Source organism: Urocitellus parryii, chromosome 2 (assembly GCF_045843805.1).
Source record: "Urocitellus parryii isolate mUroPar1 chromosome 2, mUroPar1.hap1, whole genome shotgun sequence".
NCBI lineage: Eukaryota > Metazoa > Chordata > Mammalia > Rodentia > Sciuridae > Urocitellus > Urocitellus parryii.
Window position 1 is genome coordinate 13,960,890 of NC_135532.1, and position 23,460 is coordinate 13,984,349.

General features: G+C 40.1%; 1 protein-coding gene and 1 pseudogene across 1 annotated transcript in view; one reads left to right on the forward strand and one right to left on the reverse strand.

The window, feature by feature from the left end:
- Window positions 1-23,460, reverse strand: part of Hs6st3 (heparan sulfate 6-O-sulfotransferase 3) — a 639,394-nt gene that overhangs the window by 249,490 nt on the left and 366,444 nt on the right. The window lies entirely within an intron of this gene.
- On the forward strand, window positions 403-486 carry LOC113190978 (small nucleolar RNA U3; annotated as a pseudogene).

Below are 23,460 nucleotides of genomic sequence, written 5' to 3' on the forward strand. Positions count from 1 at the left end.
TCCTACTTGGGTATTTCTCATCCAAATGCCCTAAATTTAATTAATGTTGGAGGAAACATGATTCAGGTAAGGAAAAATTTTTTTTTAAAAAAATGAATTATTATCCTTTTAGAGGTTGGAAGGAAATATTGCCACCATCAAGTAAGAATCGGGTGTGTTATGGTGTAGATACAAAGTGCTCTCCAAAAGCTGCTGTACTAATGCAGGAACCTTCAGAGGTGAGATGACGGGATCTGGAGAGCTGTAGCCTGATCAGCCCATTCAAGTGTGAATGGACTGACTGGGTGGTCACTGTAGGCAGAGGGCGTGGGGCTGGAGGCGTGGGGCCTGCCCTGGGAGGGTTCACTCTCCCTGCAGCCTCTTCCCCACTCCCGCCACTTCCCTCTCTATTCTCTATTTCCTAAGACTATACTTTCAGGGATCATTTCTATAGTATGTTATTCTCTATTTCCTGGCTGCCAGGAACAGAGCAGTGCCCTCCACTGTGCTCCTCTGCCCCTCTGCCCCTCTGCCCCTCTGCCATGCTGTTCTGCTTCGCCTTGGCTCCGGAGCCACGGAGTCAGCCCACCAGAGACTAACCTCTGCAACCAAGAGCCAAAATAGACTTTCCCGCTTCTACATGGATGGTTCTTGTTGGGTATTTGGTCACAGCAATGCAAAGCTGACCAACACAGAATGTTATGATAAGCAATCATAGGCAAACAGGAAAAAGAACATAATTACATTTATCATTATAAATATATAATTATCAAGACAAAAATTCAAACAGTTAAAGATAACATTTAGAAGATTCGTGTGGAGACAGAAGGAAAGGGCACATAAAACATAAGAAAAAAGTTAAGAGGGGAAGAGATTCAACCTATGAGAGCCAATATTGACTCAATAGAAGTTCCAGAGGGGGAAGGTTAAAAAAAAAAAAGTGTTGGGGAAACATAATTAAATAAATACCTGAAGAAGAATTTTAATCAGAATCAAATTTAAAAGATACAAGATTTTGGCCCACCCTTTTGCAATTTCAGAACAATCGAGATTAGCAGAAAATCCTAAGAGTGAATACTCAGGAAAAATAAAATACAAAGCTCACCTACTAAGTAATGAATGTTAGACTTCTCCGGATCAACACCAGTGCTAAACGGCAATGGATGATGCATTCAAAGGACTGAGTGGACAGGCCATTTTCCTACAGGCTATGCCAGCCGGATTATCTATTAAGTGTGAGGATAGAACATTAATATGCTCAGGGATTCCTGGACTCCCAGGCACCCTTTCAGAAGTTATGACGATGATGGGACCTGTGCAGCTCACCTGATTAAAAACCACAACCCTCAGTAAAAAGATATGAGCTGTCAAGGCACAAAAAGACACGGAGGAACCTTAAATGAGTTTTGCTGAGTGAAAGATGTCAATCTGAAAAGGCTCCGTGCTGTATAATTCCAGCTATGTGGCATTCTCAAACAGACAAAACTGTAGAGACAATAAAAAGATCAGGGGTTGGCAGGCATTCTGGGTGAGAAGAGAGAGATGAGTAGAGGAGCATGGGGATTTTCAGGCAAAGAAACTGACCTGCATGATGCTGTAATGGTGTATAAATGACATTACACATTTGTCAAAATTCATAGAAGGCACACCATATAAGAATAAACCTTGAATGTGAAGTGTGGATCTTAGTTTTTAATATATATATATATATATATATATATATATATATATATATATAATATCTCTCTATACACATATATATGTATAGATATAAAACTAAAAGAGAAACTGGGGGAAAGGTAGTACAGGGGAATGCTGTACTTTCTGCTCGGTTTTTCTATGAACCCAAAATTGCTCTAAAATATGATCTATTAATTTTTTAAAAATCCACAACTGTGCCCCCACCAGGCATGGTTGTCTCGGTTACTCCAATCTATATTGTTTTTTCCCTCTATAGCACTCATCACTACCTAACATGTCTATGTTTTTAATTTTTTAATTTTTTTTCCTGACTACAGTGAAAGTTCCATAGAGATAAAGATTTTGTCTGTTTCATGCATAAGTGCATCATAAGAACCCACAGCAGTGTCTGGTACTGAATAGGTGTCTACAAAATAATCATTGTGTAAATGTAAGAACAAAGCAAAAAAAAAAAGGTTTGGAAAAAATATGAGTGAAAAATTTCTCCCTAAAAGAAGGTTCCCACAGGCTTGGAGAGAATCATCCACGTTGGGGCAGGCTGTAGGAAGAATAGCTGGACAGAAAGTGAACTCAGGAAAACAGTCATGCTGGAGTTATTCTTAACCCTAGTAATATGACAAAGTATATTTTAAAAACATGTTCATGAATAACTCCCAAATAAACAATTTATTCACAGAAGTCATAAGAAGTGAAATAAAATATGGCAAGCTCTTGAACGTTAAAGTCAGATTGAGAGCACACTGGACTTTTAAGTGTGGGAAATAGTCTCTCTCAAGGAGAAGATGAGAAATATCAGCTTCCACATTTCTATAGGATCAAGCCCTTAATGAACTATATCTGCCCAGTGATGAACTTACAGGCTAAGGACTTCTTAAATAATTATAAAACTTTCTTATGAACAAAATATCCATATAATGGTTTTGGAAGACAGTAACTTTATCTTGATAATATGAAAATAATGGTAAAGCCGATAAAATCTGTGAGTTAAAAGAAGAGATAGGGACAAGTCTAATGTGGTATTTTCTTCAGCTTTCATTGTGATGAGTCATAAAACATCACTTCAACTTGATGGAACAGAAATTGAGGTTCAAATAGATTATTAAATGGTAACCAATGGAATTAGTAAACCTAATAATAAAACTATTATCAGTTTGGAGATGCAGAGAAAATACAAGAAAATCAATAGTTTATCTCTTTTCATTTTTGAAAGGTCCAAAATAGCATCTAAATGTTCCAAATCAAAACATAAATTATATCCCTATAATTTAGCATTATTCAGTTACCCACTAGCAGATCAAGACAGTAATTTAGTTGATGTTTAATGACTCACATAAGTGGGATATAACTCATTTGGCCTGATTTTAGAGATTGTGCTTGTACCCCTTACGTCATATCATTTCCTAAGTGACAAAGAAACAAATGGTGCCTCACCAAATAAGTTTAAGCCACCCAAGGGCAGAACATTTGTTACTCATCTTTATATTCCCTGCATTGACCAGCTCATTACTGTCTTGATCTGCTAGTGGGTAACTGAATAATGCTAAATTATAGGGATATGATTTCTGTCTTGTTGGAACCCAATAACTGTTCAAGGGTTGAAACCAAAGCATGTATCCCTTTGATCCTCTGTCCCCCCAGCGGTAGGTTAGCCTCCATGAGAGTTCAGTTTAGATGAAGTCATTCAAAGTTCAGAGACAAGACCTCGTCCCCCAAATGTCGGCCACACAATTTGGGGGAAGTGCACAGGTCACTGAGTGAAGCCATAGTCCTCTAGGAGGCACTATGAAATACTGTACAAATCTACTACCAACAATTAGGAAAAGGTCAGAGTTAATGAGAACTGAGACCATCAGCCATTAAGCAAGTGACTCACATGAACTTAACCTTGTTTTAGACTGGGAGGTTCTCCAGGCTTTTCTCTGCTGCCCCCAAGAACACATGTTCTGAAAGCCAGGGAGAATGAACTCCATTACCTTGTGCTAAGTAAATAGCTTTTAAACAAGTGCTTTGTCATTTTAGACAACTTACCAATAAAAATGGTAAAACAGAAAGCACATATTTGGATCATAAACTCTCTCTCTAGTCTAAAGTCTTTTCAGCCCAAATATGAAAATAAATGTTTTCTAAAGGCTTGTACATCGAAAGTATAGGGATAGTGTTCCAGAACACAAAAATCTGTTCTTTATAGAAATAAGTGAAATGATTTTAGCATGAATGCTGCTTCATAAAACATGAGAACTATGAGATGACTTTGAATGAAGAATAGGCATTATAAAAGAGGTCTAATAAATAAGAAGTTCAAAAGTGCTTTTAGATAATTCCTTTTTACCAGGTAGCTGCTTTTAATAGGAATTATAAAGATAAATACTTAAATTATTGGTGTTTTAATCTGGACCTCTAATGTTTACAACTGACATATCTATTTTATTACTCATTTAAGATAAGTAGCTACTTATCCCAAGCAAGCAATAAACAAGAAGGTTTGCAAAGTTTATTTTTTTCCATCTTAGAAGGATGTAGAGAAGAGGCAGATCTGTACATGGGTGATATTTTAGTGATATAAGTGATATATGGCAGATTAAATAAATAATAACCATTTTATGATTATCATGATCTAAGTAACTTAATTAACCAGTACTATTCCAACTATTTCCCATAAAAAATGGAATAAGGATTAGTTTACAGGCATGCCCACTACCTCAGGTAAGACAAATTTAATTAATATTTGACTGGTCTTAATTAGAGAGAAACCCAGAATGTTCTGGGTCTGACTGCTTTTTTTTAAGAGAGAGAGAGAATTTTTAAATATTTATTTATTTATTTATTTTAGTTTTTGGTGGACACAACATCTTTATTTTATTTTTATGTGATGCTGAGGATGGAACCCAGCACCCGGCGCATGCCAGGCAAGTGCGCTACTGCTTGAGCCACATCCCCAGCTCCCTGACTGCTTTTATATTAATAAAATCTGTTTTATTTTAATAAAAAATTATTTAGGGGATGGTGTCTCCTCCAAGGAAAGGAAGCATTTCAAGGAAACTCAAAATGATCAGAGAAAAGAGAAGCTTTATACCAGCTTCCTGGACCAGTAAAGTTACCTAAGTTTCTATGTCAAGGGAAATTTAAAGGCTCCGATTGCTGTCCCCTACTCCTGCCCTCCAACCCAGATACAGACTGACTCAGGAGGACTATATTTCTCTGCCCTTCTGTTTTCAGGATGGTCACATGATTTTTTTTTGGCCAGGAGAATGCCAGTCCTGAGCAAGTCTTCTTACCCTTCTGGAGCTTGCAACCACTGCCATAAAAAGAGCAGGTCCCAGGTATCCCACTGGACCTAGAAGAGTAATAAATATGTGCAGCAGACCTGAATCTCACTATGGCTATTCCAGAAGACCAGGAGAGCCCAGACCTAATCTCTGAGCTCCAGACAACCCATAGGTCCATGTATGAGAAGCAATGCTTCTGGTAGCACATGCACTAGATGTGGTGATAGCTTGTTACACTGCATTGTTGTGGCAATAGCTGAGGCTAACATTTAATCATTTAAAAAACTACTTAGGTTTCCAACAATCCACCAAAACCAGAGTAAGGGGAATTCTTTCAAAAGTGTTCACTGAGGTTCTAATGCAAACAATGACTCTGAAACAATAGGGTTCTTCTGCTATTGTACCTTTTTGCATAGGTAACTGAAAATACAAATTAGAACTTTCTTAAAAACTAATGCACATTTAAGAGCATTTAAATTTCAACAAAATGAGTCAGGGATGAAAAATGTTTTGCTATTTGTGACCACTCAATATGTAATCATTTAACAGATTATTATTGCATACCTATGAAGTGCTCAATACTGGGTGGGAAATAGAGATGAGAAGTATAGATGAAGTAAACAGAGCATTGTCAACCAAATAATAAGTGTTAGTGCTATTATTTTCCTCCTCCTCATCATCATCTAGATAAATAATAGTATGCACTATAATATCCATGCAATACACCACCTGCTAAAACAGAACTCTGTATGGCATTGCAACAGGAGAATACAACACAAAGAGCCCCTATCTGTCTTAGCAACTCTGAACAATATCTTCAGGAGGTAGCACTGGAAGTGAAAGGAGAAGGATGAGTAAGAGTTTGAAAATACAGGAGCAAAAAAAAAAAAAAGACATTCTAGAAATATAAGAGCACAGAACATGAACGCACTCAGCATGAGTAGGAAAGAACAAAGCAGAAGCAACTCTACAGAAAGGTGAACAAGGCTGTCCCTCAAGCCCATTGTTACCAAGGACCACGCTAACTCAGTGCCTCAGATTCTAATCCAATCCACATAACTCAGACTAAGAGAGCTCTCTTACTGGGCTCCATAGTGATCCACAAATCTCTCCCTTCAATTCTAAAATACAAAGAAATCGCAAGAAATTCCATATATTTTAATTTCTATTAGAGCTGCATGTTAGCAGTTCACTCAAGTTGTCAAGTACTTGGTATTCATGAATGAAGGTTATATTATTCCTAAAGTTAGCAAGGACCCTGGTGAAAAAGTGTAGTGAGGGCACCAACTGCCAAGCTCCAGCCTCCCAGGCAAAGGTGTGCATAAAGATAGATCGAATTCTTGCCAATTTCAGAAAAGAAACTGTTTTTAGTGCATAATCATTGTTGCCTTGAGGTAACTCTGACTTTCGATCGCTATTCTAGGTTTTATTATAAATTACTATTAGTTTGCCTTCGTCAGTATTAGTACTTTTCCCCTGAGCTGTTAGTAGGCAACATCACTTGCATGCCTAACAGAATTTCCAATTTAACTTGTCAAAAGTCAAACTCTTTGATTAATAGCTCCTCCTTGAAATAACTAAGTAAATAAATAATAGATGCCTTACTGGTGATTACTGTATTAGTCTGCTCAGGCTGCCATAACAAGTACTACAGAGTGGGTGGTTTAACCAATGGAAATGCGTTTCTCTGGAGGCTGGAAATTCAAGGTCAAGGTGCCAGCAAGGTAGGTTTCATTCTGAGGGCTCCTCTTGGCTTGTGGTTGCCATCCATCTCCCTGTGCTTACATGACCCCTATAATGTGCACATGCAGAGAGAGAGAAAGAGAGGGATCTTCCTCTTCCTTTTATCTACAATCCAATCAGAATTGGGCCAACTCCCATGACCTTATCTAAACTTAAATATTTCCCTATCTCAAAAACAGCTGCACAGAAGATTGGGGCATGAACACATGACTTGGAGAGGGGAACATAATTCAGAGCATAGCAGCTACCTTTAGTAAGTGGCATCACCATTCACCCCAAAATTCACACCAAGAAAAATCCCTGAAATTAGACTTCTTTCAAACTTTTAGATCTCAAGTCCTGCTGGCTCTACCTTCAATATAAAGTCCAAATCCAGTGAATTCCACTCTGTTCTGTTCCCACAGCTCAGGTTGGAATCAGACTATTACAATTACTTCCTATTGGGCTCCTTGTCCCCATCCACACCTGCCCTCTGGAGCCTATTGTCTACACAGAAGTCAGGTGACCCTCTGAATAATAACCATGTGGTACCTTTCCATCACTCAGAGCCCCATAGGCTTCCTTCCCACAGAGAATAAAGTCCACAGCCCTACCATGCCCCATAGGTTCACGACCAGACCCTGACCACCCTTCTGACCACACACCCCCCCCCCACTCTCCCCTCACTCACCTCTCCAAAACCACACTGTCCTTCCTACTCTTCTCTACACACTTCTGGAACATTCCTGTCTCAGAGACCCAGTACTCACTCTCCCTCTGCTTGAAAACATTCCCTCATAGAGTGACATATCTGTTTCTCATTCCACATTAGCAACCCAGTCCTCCGAGATGTCCTCCTAAGAGAACCACTTTCTGCATCACCCTATTTAAAATGTGTGTTCCCACAGTAGTTTTCATACCTTACATTATATACTCACATGTTAATTTGTTTCTTATCTATCCACCCCCACTAGAATGACAGCTTTAAAAGGAAAGTTCTCCTCATTCCTCCTCCTCTTCCTTCTTTCCTTCTTATTCTTTTCCTTTTCCTATCTTCTTCTCCTCCTTCTCCTTCTTCTTTTTTCCTCTTTCTCCTACTACTGCAGTATATTCCCTCTGTGTTCCATACCATACTATCTATTTAATTAATCAATATCAGATAAATGAATGGATTTAGGTTATTACCATCTATGAGCTAGTCTTACTACTTGTACTTACTACATCATCATTTTAAGCTATAATTTCCCCGTAACTGGACTTGACATATATATGGGTATGTATCAATTGTAAACCACCCAATTCCTTAGTGCAAAATGGTGTTAATCAGTTTCACATTACTGTAAAAATCCTTATAAGATAATCAATTTATAAAGAGAAAAGGTTTACTTTGGCTCTCCCTTGGAGGTCCTAGCCCATAATTGGTTGGCCCCATTGCTTTGGGCGTTTGTTGAGGCAGCACATCATGGTAGGAGTGCCTGGTAGAACAAAACCACTACCTCCTTGCCGAGAAGAGAAACAGAGGAAGGTGCCAGGGTTCCACAGCCTCTTTTGAGGGCATACCCCATGACCTAAGGAATTCCCACTAAGCCTCTCCTCCCAATAGCACCACCCTGGGGACCAGGCTTTTAACATGTGAACTTTTATGGGACATTTCAGATCCAAATTATAGCCTAAGTATACATGCAAATAGAAACATCCAATCTCCTCATTCCTAAACTGAAAATATAAATCTTACACTCCAATTTGCTCATATGTTACTACTGTATTGCTGTAGTGATTTTTCCATTAGAAAGTAGAACATATGAATATGGACTTCATATAAAATGTGCAAGAACCACTGTGTTAGGCTGTGATAGAAAAACTCAGAAAAAATGCTGGTGAATGATCCTTGGTAGTTACATATAAATGTGCTCTTTTTTACACAAGTGTGGTTTGTGGAAAACAGGTCACATACTTTATAAATACATGTGCTAAATAACACAAAACCCAGACTAAGAGGAGGGGTGCAGAGCTCCTCAGACCACACACAGGACGCCTGTGCTCACCAAGCTCCCTGCACAGCCTGGAAGGAAGGGGCAGGGATCCTTGGCCTGGAGAATGACATCTAGGGTGGAGCCGCACAGGAGAGGTGGGTGAAGGTTCTGGAAGTCACAAGGACAGAACACAGACAGTCAGGGAAAGCCTGCTAGAGGAGAAACCATACCACCTATCTGTTCCTACTGCACATCCCCAGCTTTCCCTTGGGGAGACCATAACATAGACCGGAAAGGGAATGATAGAGACAGACACGCAGGAGCCACAGAACTGTAACAAGTTGTCATGACCTAAAGAGTCGCTCAGAGCCATCGAAACCCCTTCACCTCCTGGTCTGAAAGGAGGATCCCAAATGAGATTGAGTGAGAAGATGTGTCAGACTGTTCCAGCGCTCGGTCACCCTGCTGCTTCACCAAAGGTTCTCCTTCAGCAAATAGCTGACCTCTCACCACATGAGTCATCCTCTAAAAGGATCCAGGAGCGCAATTATGCATCAAATCTTGAAGAAGCAATAAGCGAAGGCCGCTGGGACATACATTACCAGGCAATATCTAAGGAACAGAAGCAGAGCACAGATAGTTCTCTTTTGCCTCAGAGAAATTACAAACAGTATGATGGCTCTGAAGAAAAGAGCCCCGAAAGAAGACAAGAGTTCAAAGAATATGTACGACAATACAAGGCAGTGAAGAGTAAGCTGGCAGAGCTCAGACAGGAAATGGAAGGTAAAGGCACATACAAAGTTACAAAAATTAGAATGATACATTCTAATATACAAAAATATCACAATCGTGGTGAGATTACATGGAGTAAAATGGGAATTGGCAAAGATTTTTAAGTGATTAGGGTAATGAGCACAGAGATGAAAAAAGAGAGAAATCCCTAAATGTGTATTATTGGTATTCAGGAAGAAGAGAACAGGGGGGAAATAAAAGTTCAAAGATATGAAGGGAAAAAAAACTTCCCTGAAATAAAGATTTGAATCCTTAGATCTTGCTCCAGAAAAAAAATGCACAGAAAGATCAAGGCCAAAGTACATTGTGGAAAGTCACTGAACTTCAAGGGTAAGGAGAGGTACAATAGATATCTAATAAAGGAGGGTGAAGAAAGGCATTTAAAAGGAGAATGAAAGAGTTTGATCTCAGACTTATCCAAAGCAATACACCCGGCTCTGCATTAGTGTAACAGTCCACAGGATTTCAAGGGAAAGGAAAGGTTTCCTACAATAATTTTAGAATCATGCAATTAAGAGTATCAGAAATATATTCTCGAGTTTATAAGAACTATGGGAAGATAACTTCCAATTAAGTCACCTTAAAATCTCTGAACAGCACTGTAGCTGCTTCTGTACTGGAAAACCTGCCCATAATGTAAGAAACCACAACATCAACAAAATAACGAGAAGTTAAAGATCAGAAAAAACAGAGCAAACAACCTGTATTATTTATAGATGATATAATTGTCCACACAGAAAAACCAATAGAATCAGCAGACAAACCCATGGAATTAATAAGAGGATTCTATGAGGTTGGCAGATACAAGATCAACTCATAACAACAGTAGCATTTTTCTACAACCATGAACTAGAAGATACAAGTACAAATTAAGAAATCATTCCTAACAACAATAAGTTTATAAAGCTTATAGAAATTTTACAATAATTCATAATTCCCTTATGTGAAAAAAATTTTATCCCTACTGAAGGACCTCAAAAATATAATAGATGGTCTTGAGGTGGGAATATTTGATATGTAACAAGAAGTAATCAATCATTCCCTGATCAATTTAAAATGCAATACAATCACAATTCACAACACCAGCTAGATGTTTGGATTTTGATAAACTCATCTTAGAACTTATTTTATAATTTTGATAAAAGTTCCAAAAATAGCCAGTTCAACATCACAAAAGAAAAGCAAAGACAAGAGTACTCACACTAAGAGATACTTTTAAAACCCTGAAGTCAATGTATTAAATACAATATGGCACTAGGACAAGACAAACTTTATATGATAAAGTTGGTGCCTTAAATCAATTGAGAAATATTAATTTATCTAGCAAGTATCATTGGTAAAATCAATTCACTATATGGATAAAAATAAAACTGTATTCCTATCTAAGACTGCATACAGTGTGGACTTCAAACCAAAATGTGTGTTTTAGCAATCAATTAAATATCAAAATGGGGGAGGAGCACATTACAATAACCTCAGAACGCAGAAGGACTTCTCCCACCTGGGCCTCCTGGTACTGACTGGAAGCAGCTTTGATGGACTTGATTAAACAAAATAAAGTAAGAATTTCTGTTCAACTGAGGTTATTATCTGCAGATTTGAAAAAAACAAACAAACAAAAAAGATAAATTGAGAGTTGTTTGTGGTCTATACCAACGAGAGAGTCATATCTAGAAAGCCCATGAATCAAAATCAAACAAAAATAAGAAAGCCCAAATGTATTGGTAGTTAGAAAAATTCAAATTAAAATAAGATGGAGCCATTATATTAACGTCAGCAGATTGGTAAAGTGGGAAGGGGTCTGATGTGGCTACTGGAGTGGAGGGCTGTGGAAATCCTGTGTGCTCATGATGGTGCTCATTCAGCTGCAGACACTCTGGTGCAGACAGGGATTCATGAGGCTCTTTTTAGCCTTGAAAGTGTCCCATTTTGTACAATAAATTACACTGAATACTGTGCACTGGTGAAAGCATCAAACTAGATTATGTACACAGAAACAAGGATAAAACCTAAAAATATCCCATAGAGTAAAAAGCAAGAAATTCAATGAGATCCCTAGCACATGTCACATAAGGTAAAATGACACTTCATGCTTTACAAGAAAGCCAAGAGATAGCTCCAAACACCCCAGAATGATCACCCTTGGAGCAGGTTAAGATGAATGACACTGGAAAATAAAAGAGAATTAACAACAACAACAATAATAAAAGAACGATGCTAGTAATTTTTAAAAAAGGGATTGCCTCACATAAACTAAGAAGCAGGAACAATGTATTTTTCTAGAAATGAGATTCAAACTGATACAGGGGCTACAGCTTAACAGACCCAGCCGATCTTGGAATAAATCAAAGCAAAAATGAAAATCGGAAACCCCAAAATAGAAAGACTTGAGCACTCTATTAATTTAAATAACCAATAACAATACTGAAATCATGGGGATGAATATTACCCTGAAAAGGGTAAATGTTATAAGCCTTGATCATGTAAAACATAATCATGGAACCAACAGAAATAGCAGGTGGAGACTATCAAGGGGCAAAATTATTCTGACCTCCTCATCTTTCAGAGCAGAAAGTCAATAGATAAGTTTAAATTTCAAAAGTGATGGCATAGAAAGCACTGAGATTTCAACCTTTAAATTTCTTCATTAACTTTATTCTTAACTTCGGACACTTGCTCATCCCAACATTTCTTGAGAATCCTTTTAGGTTCAGTAAGTCTCTTGTTAACTTCAAGCAAAATTCAAGTAGTTATTCTTAAAATCACATTTATGGTGCCATAAATTTTAAAGTTATTTCAGTGTTATTTTCATTACTCTGTCTGCTTAAAGCAACACATAGGATGACATTTGCCAAACATTAATGACCACTATATCCAAAAGTGTATGTTCCCTTGCCTCATCTTTTTTTATAATTTTTTTTATTAATATATGACAGCAGAATGCATTACAATTTTATTACACATATAGAGCAAAGTTTTTCATATCTCTGGTTGAATACAAAGTATATTCACACCAATGTACTTTGGATAATAATGTCCATCCCTTGCCTCATCTTTTATAACGATTAGTTTTAAGATGCTGGTAATCTTTATACAAAAACAATGAAGTCATTATTACTAATAAAATAAGAGAAAAATATCCAGGACATGGTGACAGTGACTGAGACCATTCTTATCAGCTATTAGGCCATAAAAGGGAGCAGGGTCCGGTGGAAGGAGAGCCATACCATCTATGCCAAGATCCCCAGGGGTCTTACATTAATGCAGAAAATTGAAACCAAAATATTATTCTGCTTGAGACACTAGTCGTAAAACCCTACATCCCCTTCCAGGGCTCAGAGCTATCTGCTTGGGACCTCAGAAAGTGGGAGCCCACCCTGGGTCTGGCCTTACTCCAAGGTACATTACTGGGAAGGCAAAGCCACCATGGAGAGTGAACAAGAACGATGTCATATTCGTCATTAACCACCAGCCTGTCCTCTTTCTACTCAGGACACACATCATTACATTTTACATTAAAAGGTGAGGCTCACCAAAACAGTGCCCACCAGGCACCAAACCGCCATGCAGAATTCTCAAACAGACTGCAGCAGAGCGGGCCTTGATATCTGTCGTTATTTGAGTTAAATGAAGTCTGACATATTCCCACATGGAAATAGTAAGGAGAAACCTAATTTTTTTCAGTCTATTAAATTTAATTCATTGTGTATGTTTTCCTTCCTTATCAGCAGTTCAAATTAATTTTTCTCATTGTCAACAGACTGACAGACTCACACATCTTTAAATCCAAGCACACAATATCTGCGAGGACTATCCATACCCACGGGTGTGGAAAACAACATGTTCGTTCCATTAGGTCTTAGCAGGGCTCTAACAATTACACAAAATAATTTATCCCTGGACGATCAGGTACAGCTGTAGCTAACTCCTCCTGTCAATTTCCATTTCAGCGGTAGAAATTGTGATGTTCTCCAGAGAGGAGTGATTGGTTTTCAGTTACACACTGCTACAGGTGGAAGTCATCTGAAAGCCAGGACTCGAGGACAGGGATCACCTGTGAGGCAGTGTGATGCTATCTGTACACACCTTACAAATGTGTACCCACTACAAGGACCATGGAATCAATTTCACAGGGAGCAGAAGTAACATGGCTCTCTCCATTCAGTGACAGTACTGAGCGCTGAATAACAATCACCATCTAAGTGGAAGGGCAGCATTCTTTTGCAGAAGGACTGCAGAAGATGGTCCCTTATCCTGTTTAGAGATGAACATGCAGCAGACACAGCCTTTCAGGGTTGGGGACTCAAGGAAAAAAAAAAGTTTCCTCCCTGGTAAACAGCATGTGGTGAAGACAATTTTGCCATTTTAAAACCAGGAGTTCCCTGTTTCAGAAATACTGATTTTGAAAATTAGTACTCATTCCAACATTCCTCTGCTTCAATTATTTTTTAATCTACAAAATGAGAAAGCTGGTGTTTCTTATTCTTACCTCTTAAGGGTATTTTGAGGACAAATGAAGAAAGAATAATGTAAAAGTGGCTAGAGCTTTTGGAAGAAAACTTCTCTGTTAATCCAAGCTGTTACTATTATTATCACTGCCAACTATACAGTGGTTTCAAATCCTAAATCTAAAAGCTTTTTCAGACATCTATTATTCAAATCTTATGATTAAAAAATCTCTGCATTATTTAGCTCCTTATTAGAAGTGGGTAAACTGAGACCTAAGAAGAATAAAATACTTGCTCAAGGTCACACAATGGCAGAGCAGGTAAAGAAACAGAAATATTGATTTGGTGTGCAACATCTCAGACACACAGGCAAAGTGAAATTCAGAACCATTAATATCAGAGAGAGCCTGAACCAGCAGCTTTTACATTAAAAAAAATCCAATTAAAAGCAGCAGTACAAAGTCTTAAAGAAAAGCCCTTTGCAGTGAGTGTATGCATATAAGCAGTTTTCCACCATTTCCTTAGTCATATTTCTTGATGTGACACAGATTTTTTATTTAGAATAAACTGGAGATGTATATCTTTTCTCTGTGTGCTTATGAAAGAACTTTTCAAATAGCCACAAAAATTTCTTCATTAAATACCTAGAGGTCTAGCCCCGTGGAGTTGTCTTGATTCGCAGTGCAATTTTAGAGTAAATGAAGGTAAGTAAATACATCTTCCTGCAAGTGTTTTTCCCTTGATTTATTTAAATCCAAGTGTTTTGGGAGCACTGTGCATGTGTCAGTATTTCTCTAGGTGACAGAAAGAGTGTAGGGAGACATGACTCCAAAAGACATGCTTGCGCTGGACATACATCTGGCATATACCTGGTCACACTGGCTCCATCCCATGGAATATTCCATCACAGATTGAGACTTCTTCCCAACGCAGAGCAACCCTGGAAGGGTTCCTCCCAGAGTGTAGGGAACAGCCCTGGGAAGGCGCGTCCCTCTGCTGACCCACTTGCTGTTCTCATTAGTGCTTTTGAGTTTTAGTGGAAGCCTGCCTGTTCGTATTTTCTTGCATGTTTTTGATGGATTTAAACTGCAGCCTGCCAACCTTTAGGGAATTCTCCCATGTGATTACATGGAATGTAAAGCAGCAATTACAAAGGAATAAATTTGTTCCACATTAAAGATATTTTCAGCTGCTTTGGGAGATCATTTTAAAAATTTTGGAAATGTTTCCATCTTCCTGAAAAAGCCCTTATTTACACCAGAAATCAAAGGGAGGGTTTTCGCCAGAAATCAGCACTTGCGTGTGAAATACAGAACTCTGGGTCAGAGTTTTCTCATGGGGGTAATATTTCCCCTAAAGTGGCAGGCTGAGAAGCCAGACTTTTCATCATTTATTACTTTTAAATTTTAACCTTACATTTAGCAGTTTCATCTTGAAACTCTGGAATCATTAATAAGAATCATACAACAGAGCTTTTTACATTGCACATACTTTGCAAGCTGTCCTATCAGAACTGAACTTTTAAAACTTGTGGTCTGATATCACAAGATACGATGCCATATTCCAAAAGAAGGGTCTCACTTCTTTTTGAAGAGGAGGGAAGGCAAGGTTGTGTTTAATTACGTCAGGAACTGTGGGACTAGCATCATGGAGCAAGGGTGCCACTCAAGAGCCATCCTTCTGTCCCATGGCCACCCTCCCCGTGCTTTCTCTGTATTTATGACTTTTAAATTCTAACTTTACATTTAGCAGTTTCACCTTGAAACTCTGGAATCATTAATAAGAATCATACAACAGAGCTTTTTACATTGCACATACATATTTTCTTTTTATGCCTCCCTATTGCTGACTTTTGTTTCTCTCTGTCAGTGATTGCTTCTCCTGTCACTGAACCCCACCGGGCATCACTCCTGGCTAATCCCTGTTTAGAATTCACTTTGAATATCTGCAGTCTCCAGGACTTCCCATTGTACACAAGTGACCTCAGCCACCGGCCACCAGGGAGGCCAAACAGCACAGTAGTAGTTATGAATGTGAGGGCTGCAGTGTTTGGAGTCAGGCTTCCTGGGTTCAATAGCATCTCTGTCCCTTCTCAGCTACGTGACCCACTGGGCAAGCTGCCTAACTCTGCCACTAGTTCATCTTCTGGTGAGCAAGAATAATAGTAGCAACTATTTTGTAAGTGTTGTGGGCTGAATGTTGGTGTACCCGCAAAATTCATTTTTTGAATGAATTTTGTTGAAACTAACCCTCAATAGTATGGTATTTGAAGATGGGGCCATTGGGAAGTAATTAGGACATGAGGGTGCAGTGTGCTTGGTAGGCTTGGTGACCTCATAAGAAGAGACAGAAGAGAGCTAGGGCGCTCTCTCTCTCTCTCTCTCTCTCTCTCTCTCTCTCTCTCTCTCTCTCTCTCTCTCTCTCTCTCCCTTCCTTGCCATGTGAGGAAATAATAAGAATGCAGCCATCTGAAAACAGGAGAAGGACCCTGACCTTACTCCTGATCTGCCTGCACCTTGATCTTGACTTCCCAGCTTCTGAAACTGCGGGAGACAAACGCTTTTCTTAAGCCTCCCAGACCATGGTGTGCTATTACAGCAGCCCAAATAGACTAAGAAAGGTAGTCTGGAGAAGAATTAAATGGGTGCATAGATTTCAACGATTTAGCACATGGCATAGCACATAAGAAGTGCTTAAGAAAAAAAAAAATGTGAGCTTTCAATGAGCTAATAAAATATTAATCCAAATACCCTCCATTTCACTCACTTTTCCCCCCTTGATCTTTTGGAACTCCCCTCCCCATTCCCCTACGATTGCCCTTTACCCCAGCAGGTTGGAAAACCCTCTCATGTTCCTCCTGTATAGATCCTACCCTTCCTGGGAGGCCCACCTCCTCTCAGAGCTGTTCACGGTGCTCTTCCCCATACCTCTGGGTCGTTTACCCCCTCACATCCTTTCACTGATAATTAAATACTCCATGTTCTGTTCTTTGTCTTGTGGTCATTCACACCATCTTTGCAGCTAAACACCAGCACAGACACTGCCCTGACCTGGCCTTCTGCAGCAGCCACTGACCAATAGATTGTTTCAATAGGTGTCGGTCAACTCCTTTGCCAACATCTGAGGGAGATTTTAACAGAAAGAAAAAAGGAGCTTTCCAAATGTCCTTTTTCTTTTTATGTCACCCAGTGTACGCACTTAGAAAACAATCTATAATGCAGGAGGCATGCCAACCTTCACGATGCCACACCCACCCTCTCCAAATACACAAAGACTGAAAGAACACGCAGAATAGAGGGCAGTTTTGTGAGCAGCATACCTGGTGGAGATGAGGCCTGTGACTCAGCGAAGTCATGCTCCAGTGGCCATCAGCTGACCCAATCAGGAATTCATGCTCAAGGGATGGTTGCTGACTCCAGTCTGACCCCTCGGTGAAGGAAACTGTAATCTGTACCTCAGTCAACAACAGAAGCTTTGCTAATTTATATCGTGAATGTCAGAAATGGTGAGATTTGTGGCTCGTCCATCTGCACCAAGGATGTTAGAATGCGTTCTCATTGGTGTCGGAGACACATGGTTGGCTGAACTATATTTTAGAGAGTCAGGTTACATTCCCTTCCCAGAGAGAACGGAGGTTTAAGGATTGCACCTGGGACCACACCTATCCCTTCAGGAGGAGGGGTGGTGCCTGTTCATGCTCTTGACCTGAGCACCAGAAGGCTGCAGTTGTCAGGACCATCACAGAAACATCAATGAATCCTCGCTTTGGAACGTCCTGTATATGCCTCCAGTGAATCTTTCTCACAAGGTCATGATTGAAGCACCTAAAAAAATGGAAGCTGGAGCTCCATCAGGCTGCACGGCCAATTGTGCATCCCCGCTTGCTAATAAACAGGTTCTTTAAATAGCAATAGTAAAATGTGAGAATATGTCAGGAGAGGATCAGTACTTTGAACCACTTCTCTCTCCCTGCCAGAATGTCTGATCCATTCCCATTTAGAGTGCCCAATAGTGCCAAACAAAAGAAAAGAATGCGAAAGAGACTTGCGCACACACGCACAAGGTAGGATCTGAAGGCATTTGACTGACCAGAGAGCGGGAGGAATCAAATCAGTCTATCAACTCATATTTACCAAGTGCCTGCTAGGTGCCCAGAATCATGAAACTACAAGACATCAGAAATTGGCATTTCAGGTATCACCTAAAATAAATCTATCCAGTCAGGAACAGGAAGCCAACTGAATACTGCCATCTATACAGTACAGTTACAGCACCTGAGAGCTACTAGAACATTGTTATTTGTTATCCCTTCTTTTCTTAAGGGGGAAAAGTTAGATCTATCATACAGGGCCTTAATTAAGAGTCATGATTTATAGTCCATATTTGACTATAGAACTAAGAATAAAATTGTACAATAAAAAGGAAGACTATAAAGAGTAACATGAATTGAGATTCATTTTTCTTAAAATCTTGCTCTGTCCAACACTATAATTGTACGCTAAATAACAAAAGTCTTATGGTACGTGTGTGTCAAAGGTCAGGCCCACTAGTTGCCTCAATCAACAAACTCAATTGGACTTATCTAATGATTTATGGAACTTTTGATTCCCACATTCATCAGGATTTCTTAGCATCAAAAATGTAATAGGTAAATTAGGGAAATGATCACTGGTATGTAACATGGTCTTGTTTTGGAAAGAATCAACGTGCAAGGCAGATGAAAAGGATCCAGTCTCTGGCAGAACTTAATTCAAATGTTGTTTCACGAGCACTTGGTAAGGGATGCCTCTGCTCTAAATGCTTGGTCCGGTATTAACCCTCTTAACCATCCTATGAGGGAAGCCTTGCTCAAAGATAAGGACACAGAGCACAGCTCCATTATATAACATGCCCAAGGCAGCAACTGGTAAGGGGCAGGAACCGGACTTTGAACCTAGGGGGATTGGCTCCAGAATCCATTCTCTGAAACACAGCATCCACTCAGAGGATGTATTGAAGGTTAATGTGAAAATGTATATACAATGGGAGGTACTCACTACATTTCACTCCATTTCCCTGCTTTAGAAACCAATTTTATGTACTATGGGTGCTAAAAGAATAGATACCCTTCTGTTAAGCAAACAGACCATTAGGTTCCAAACAGCAGCATAGGCACAATTTACTAATGATCTCATCAGCCAAAGGCATCAGCAATTTGACAGATGTGAGCTCTGATTCATCCTCGTTCTGTCCCCTGTCTCTCTCTCTCTTCCTCTCCCCCACCACAAGGCATTTTATGGTCCGAAGATGTATGGACTGTATTTCTCTTTATTACTATCCCTCTTCTCTCATAATCTCTTCATTCCTTCCATCCAAACTTTCACTCTACCAAAAGAGAGAGAAAAATTGCCAAGATGCATCCTAGGTTGAAATGCATTGGTGCATTACACTAACTAATGTGGATGTCTACAACTGGTAAAGTTCTTTAAATAACATGGCCACAAATGTGCTCTTAACAAGCCAACTACAATTATGTTTTATAGTTCTTATATTAGCGGACAGTTATATTTTAATAGATTTCATGTTGATCCAGTACAGTATTGTTACATTTATGAATAGAGACTCTCTCTATAAAGTTTATGCCACAGGGTAGTAATCAATCAAATATGGGTCTTTTCACATCATTCCCAGGATGGCAGGTTGATGGTTGAAGTGCTGGAAGGGCACTTATCTGAATAGAAGGAGAAGACTGTCACAAGGTGTCCATGGCTCAGTTGTGTCCCAGGACTTTTGATTGTCAAAAAAATTTATCTAGAAGTTACCATCCTCTCTCATCTAAATTACTATAATATTAGCCAACTAACTGGTCCCTGTCCTTCCACCTTTGACCTCCTTCAGTCTGGTCTCAACACGACAGACAGCATGTGGTCATTCTGCACACAGGTATACCCAAGAAAATGAAAAACATACTTTGATACAAAATTTGCTGTGACAGATTTTTGTCATTGTGACCAAAATACCCAACAAGAACAACCTCGAACAGGAAAAGATTATTTTAACTCACAGTTTCAGAGGTTTGGTCCATGCTGGGCTAACACCATTGCTCTGGACCCAAGGGGAGACAAAACACTATGGCAGAGGGGTGTGGTGGAGGGGCACTGCTCACCTCATGGTGGTCAGGAAGCAGAGAATGTGCGTGTGGGGAGAAGCAGGGCAGAGGCTGCAGGGAAGATAAGAAGATGCCTTTCCAGGGCCTTCTGCAAGGAACCACCTCCCCCAGCCATTCCCCACGTGTCTATAGTCACCACCAGCTGGTCCACTTCCACTAGGATGGACTGACTGGGTTGCAGCTCTCATGATCCAGTCACTTCACCTCTGCACATCCATAATCTCTGCATTGACACAGGAGCTGTGGGGGCTTCTACCATCCACACCACAACACCTAACAGCCTTCAACTCACCATGGTTCAACGAAGGCTTTGTCAACTTCATGATGGTGGAAAGCTATACACTTTCAAGGGAAACTTCATTTAGGTTTTGAACTTTAACCTTTCCCCAGGCTATTGATAAGCACTATGAAACTCACAGTGCTGGGCAGCAGCCATAAACCTCAGCTCCAGCCAGCCACTATCCCAAGGGAAACGAGTGACCCTCAACAGTGCTCTCTGCTGCTAGGAAAAGATGCTTCCTAGGTTAAGTATAGTCAATGCATTTTCCACTTAAGTGTTTTCACCTTGTAAAAGGTTTCAGGACATAACCACATTGTAAGTCAAGGAGCACCTGCACGTGAACCTGCACAGTAGCATTGTTCAAGGTATCCAAGAGGCAGAAACAACACGTACGTCTATCAGCTGGTGATCAGGTAATCAAACTGTGCTATACCTGTACAATGGAAATTTACCTGGCAATAAAAAAGAATGAAGTGCTGATACATGCTAACACATGGATGAACCTTGAGAACATCATCCTTTGTGGGTGAAAGAGGCCACCCACAAAGAAACACACATTGCACAATTCCATTTACACGGAATGTCTACAAGAGGCAAGTCCATGAAGGCAGATCAGTGTTTGGCAGGCACAGAGGGAAAGGGAGTGCAGACTGTTGACAGGCCCAGGGTTGCTGTCGGGGCTGATGAAAATGTTCTGAAATTAGATAGTGATGTTCACAACTGGAATATGCTAAAAACCACTGAGTAGGAGCTTTTAAAGCATGGATTTTATGGTATATGAATCATATCTGAATAAAGCTGTAATTTAAAAACAAAACCAAAGAATGAAGGCCTGCCCTTCCACTCTCGGACCTCATCTCCTACTGCTCTCTGCTTTGCTCCTTCAATGCCAGCCACCTTGGGCTCTGCCCTCCTTGGGCAGGTCGGGTTTTACAAGGGCTACTCATGCTGCCCAGCAGATGATCCTCCCAGAAGCTGCAGGTCTGTATCCCCCTCTTCCATCTTTGCTCAAATGGTTTCTTCCCAGAGAAGCCTTATCCTGAGTGCCCCACTTAAAACTGATGCCCTTACCTGCCCAGCTTCCTAACTCTACTGCCCTCATTGCTTTAATTACTAAGTTATTTACTTGCCTCAGATAGATGTTTATTATCTTGTCTCTCTCCATGGGAATAAAAGCCCCTAATGAGGTAAGGGCATTTGTAGATCTTTTGTTCATGTCTGTATCCCATGGCCCAAAACAGTGCCTGACACATGCCACATGCTTATAGCAACTGGAGAAATAAGTGAAGAGTCCTTAAGTTTAATTCTCTCTCTCACAAGTGTCCACACTCCTGAATGATAGAAAATTTCTAAGAATCCAAAAGACAAGAAATCTGACTGAAGGCATGCTGTTACACTTGGTCACTGAATCTTTTCTGGGAGCCACTCAATATTCCCAACCTCAAAGGTGTATGATAAAAAGGAGATTTCATTCAGCTCAAACCAAATAAACCAAATAAAATCTGGGGACAGCAGCTAAACAAGCAGCCCATAATCACTGCTCTTATGAAATTCACATTTCAAAGGGAGAGTGACATTACAGAGGGTGACGTGAGGTTGCTGCTGGAAGAAATGACAAAGAGACAAATATCTGTCTAGATGTTCAGGAAAGAAATTTAACAACAAAATCATAAACAAGAAAATACCCACGGTGAGAAATGCTATGCAGAGGGTCAAAATCAGGTGATGTCATAAGGGCCAAGTGGCGACATTAATTGGTACATAAGGAAGGCTTCTACAAAGAAGGGTATGGCCCGGGATTTTAGAAGACAAGGAATCAAAAGAGACCCTGTGGTCAGACAGTGTGATCTAGATACCTTCTGAAGGTCAGGAGGGCATAACCTTAAGCCATCAAGAGAAGCAACATACAACAGGGCTGCACAGGTGTGCATGGGACAGATTTTAGCTGGCCCTGAAGCCTCATTGAAAACCCTATAACATTAATCCAAGGGCAATGGGAAACCCTTGCAGAGGCAGAAGAGGACACATCCAAAGTTCTGTGTAAATGACCACTTTGAGCACTTGACAATGAATGAATGGGAGGGTCTATAAGTACAATCTGGGGGAGTAGCTAGAAGGTTGCTGGAATTGTCTACTCAACATGAAGAGGTTGTGTGGACATTGGTAGATTATAGTAATGGAGCATAAAAGTGGATCCCTGTGAAATACATGTGGGAAATACTGTAACTTAGTAATGGACTGATTAGATGAGGGTAAGGGGGTGATCTTTGAAAGGTGATAATTAGGCAATAATCGAGAATACCTCACTGTTGGCATCCCACATTTTTCAGGGATGGCCACTACCTATGGGATTAACCCTCTCAGATCATAATGTAGAACTTATTAAGGCCACAGGAAATATTAGCAATCCTGTGTCCACCTGGCTAAGAGGTCTGAAATTAACCTATGGCTGACCTCAGGCACATGTATACCTACCAATGACTCCCTTCTGTGCTCTGCTTTTCTTCCATGATTCATTCTATATTTTTCCAGTGGACCAGAGACCTACCCTTGGTATCCTAACTCTTGCTAGTTCTACCAATGACCATTGCTTGCCGTCTTGTCCCACCAAGAATGGGCCAAGTTCACATATTACTCTGAGTCTCTTAAATACCATCCTTGGGCAGCCGGTGACTCCCTTAGGGGAACAGTGCATTTGTGTTCGTCTCCTAAATGGATGACTATCCTGGCTTTCTTTCCATCCCCACTAACCAGAACTTCTCAAGTCCTAAGTTTGCTCAAACAATCATTAGGCATAAGCCCCTGTGTCACTTGTCAGTCACTGTGTAATAAATCACCCTAAAGCTCAATGGCTTATACAATAGCAGTATGTCCTTATGATTCTGCAATCTGGGCTGCACTCCACTGGACTGTATATTTTCCACGCCATGTGGTGTCATCTGGGATTAGAATATCTGAGGTGGCTTCTTCATTTGTAGGCCTGGCATCTTACCTAGGATGGTTGGAAAAGTTGGGTGGGGTGTGGCAGGCATAGATAGCTCTTTCCACACAGCCTGCTTTGTACTCTGACCTCTGTACTCTGAATCTTTCCTCCATCCTCCTCCCCAAAGTAAAAACCGCACAAAGTCAAAGACAAATAAAAATCAAGGAT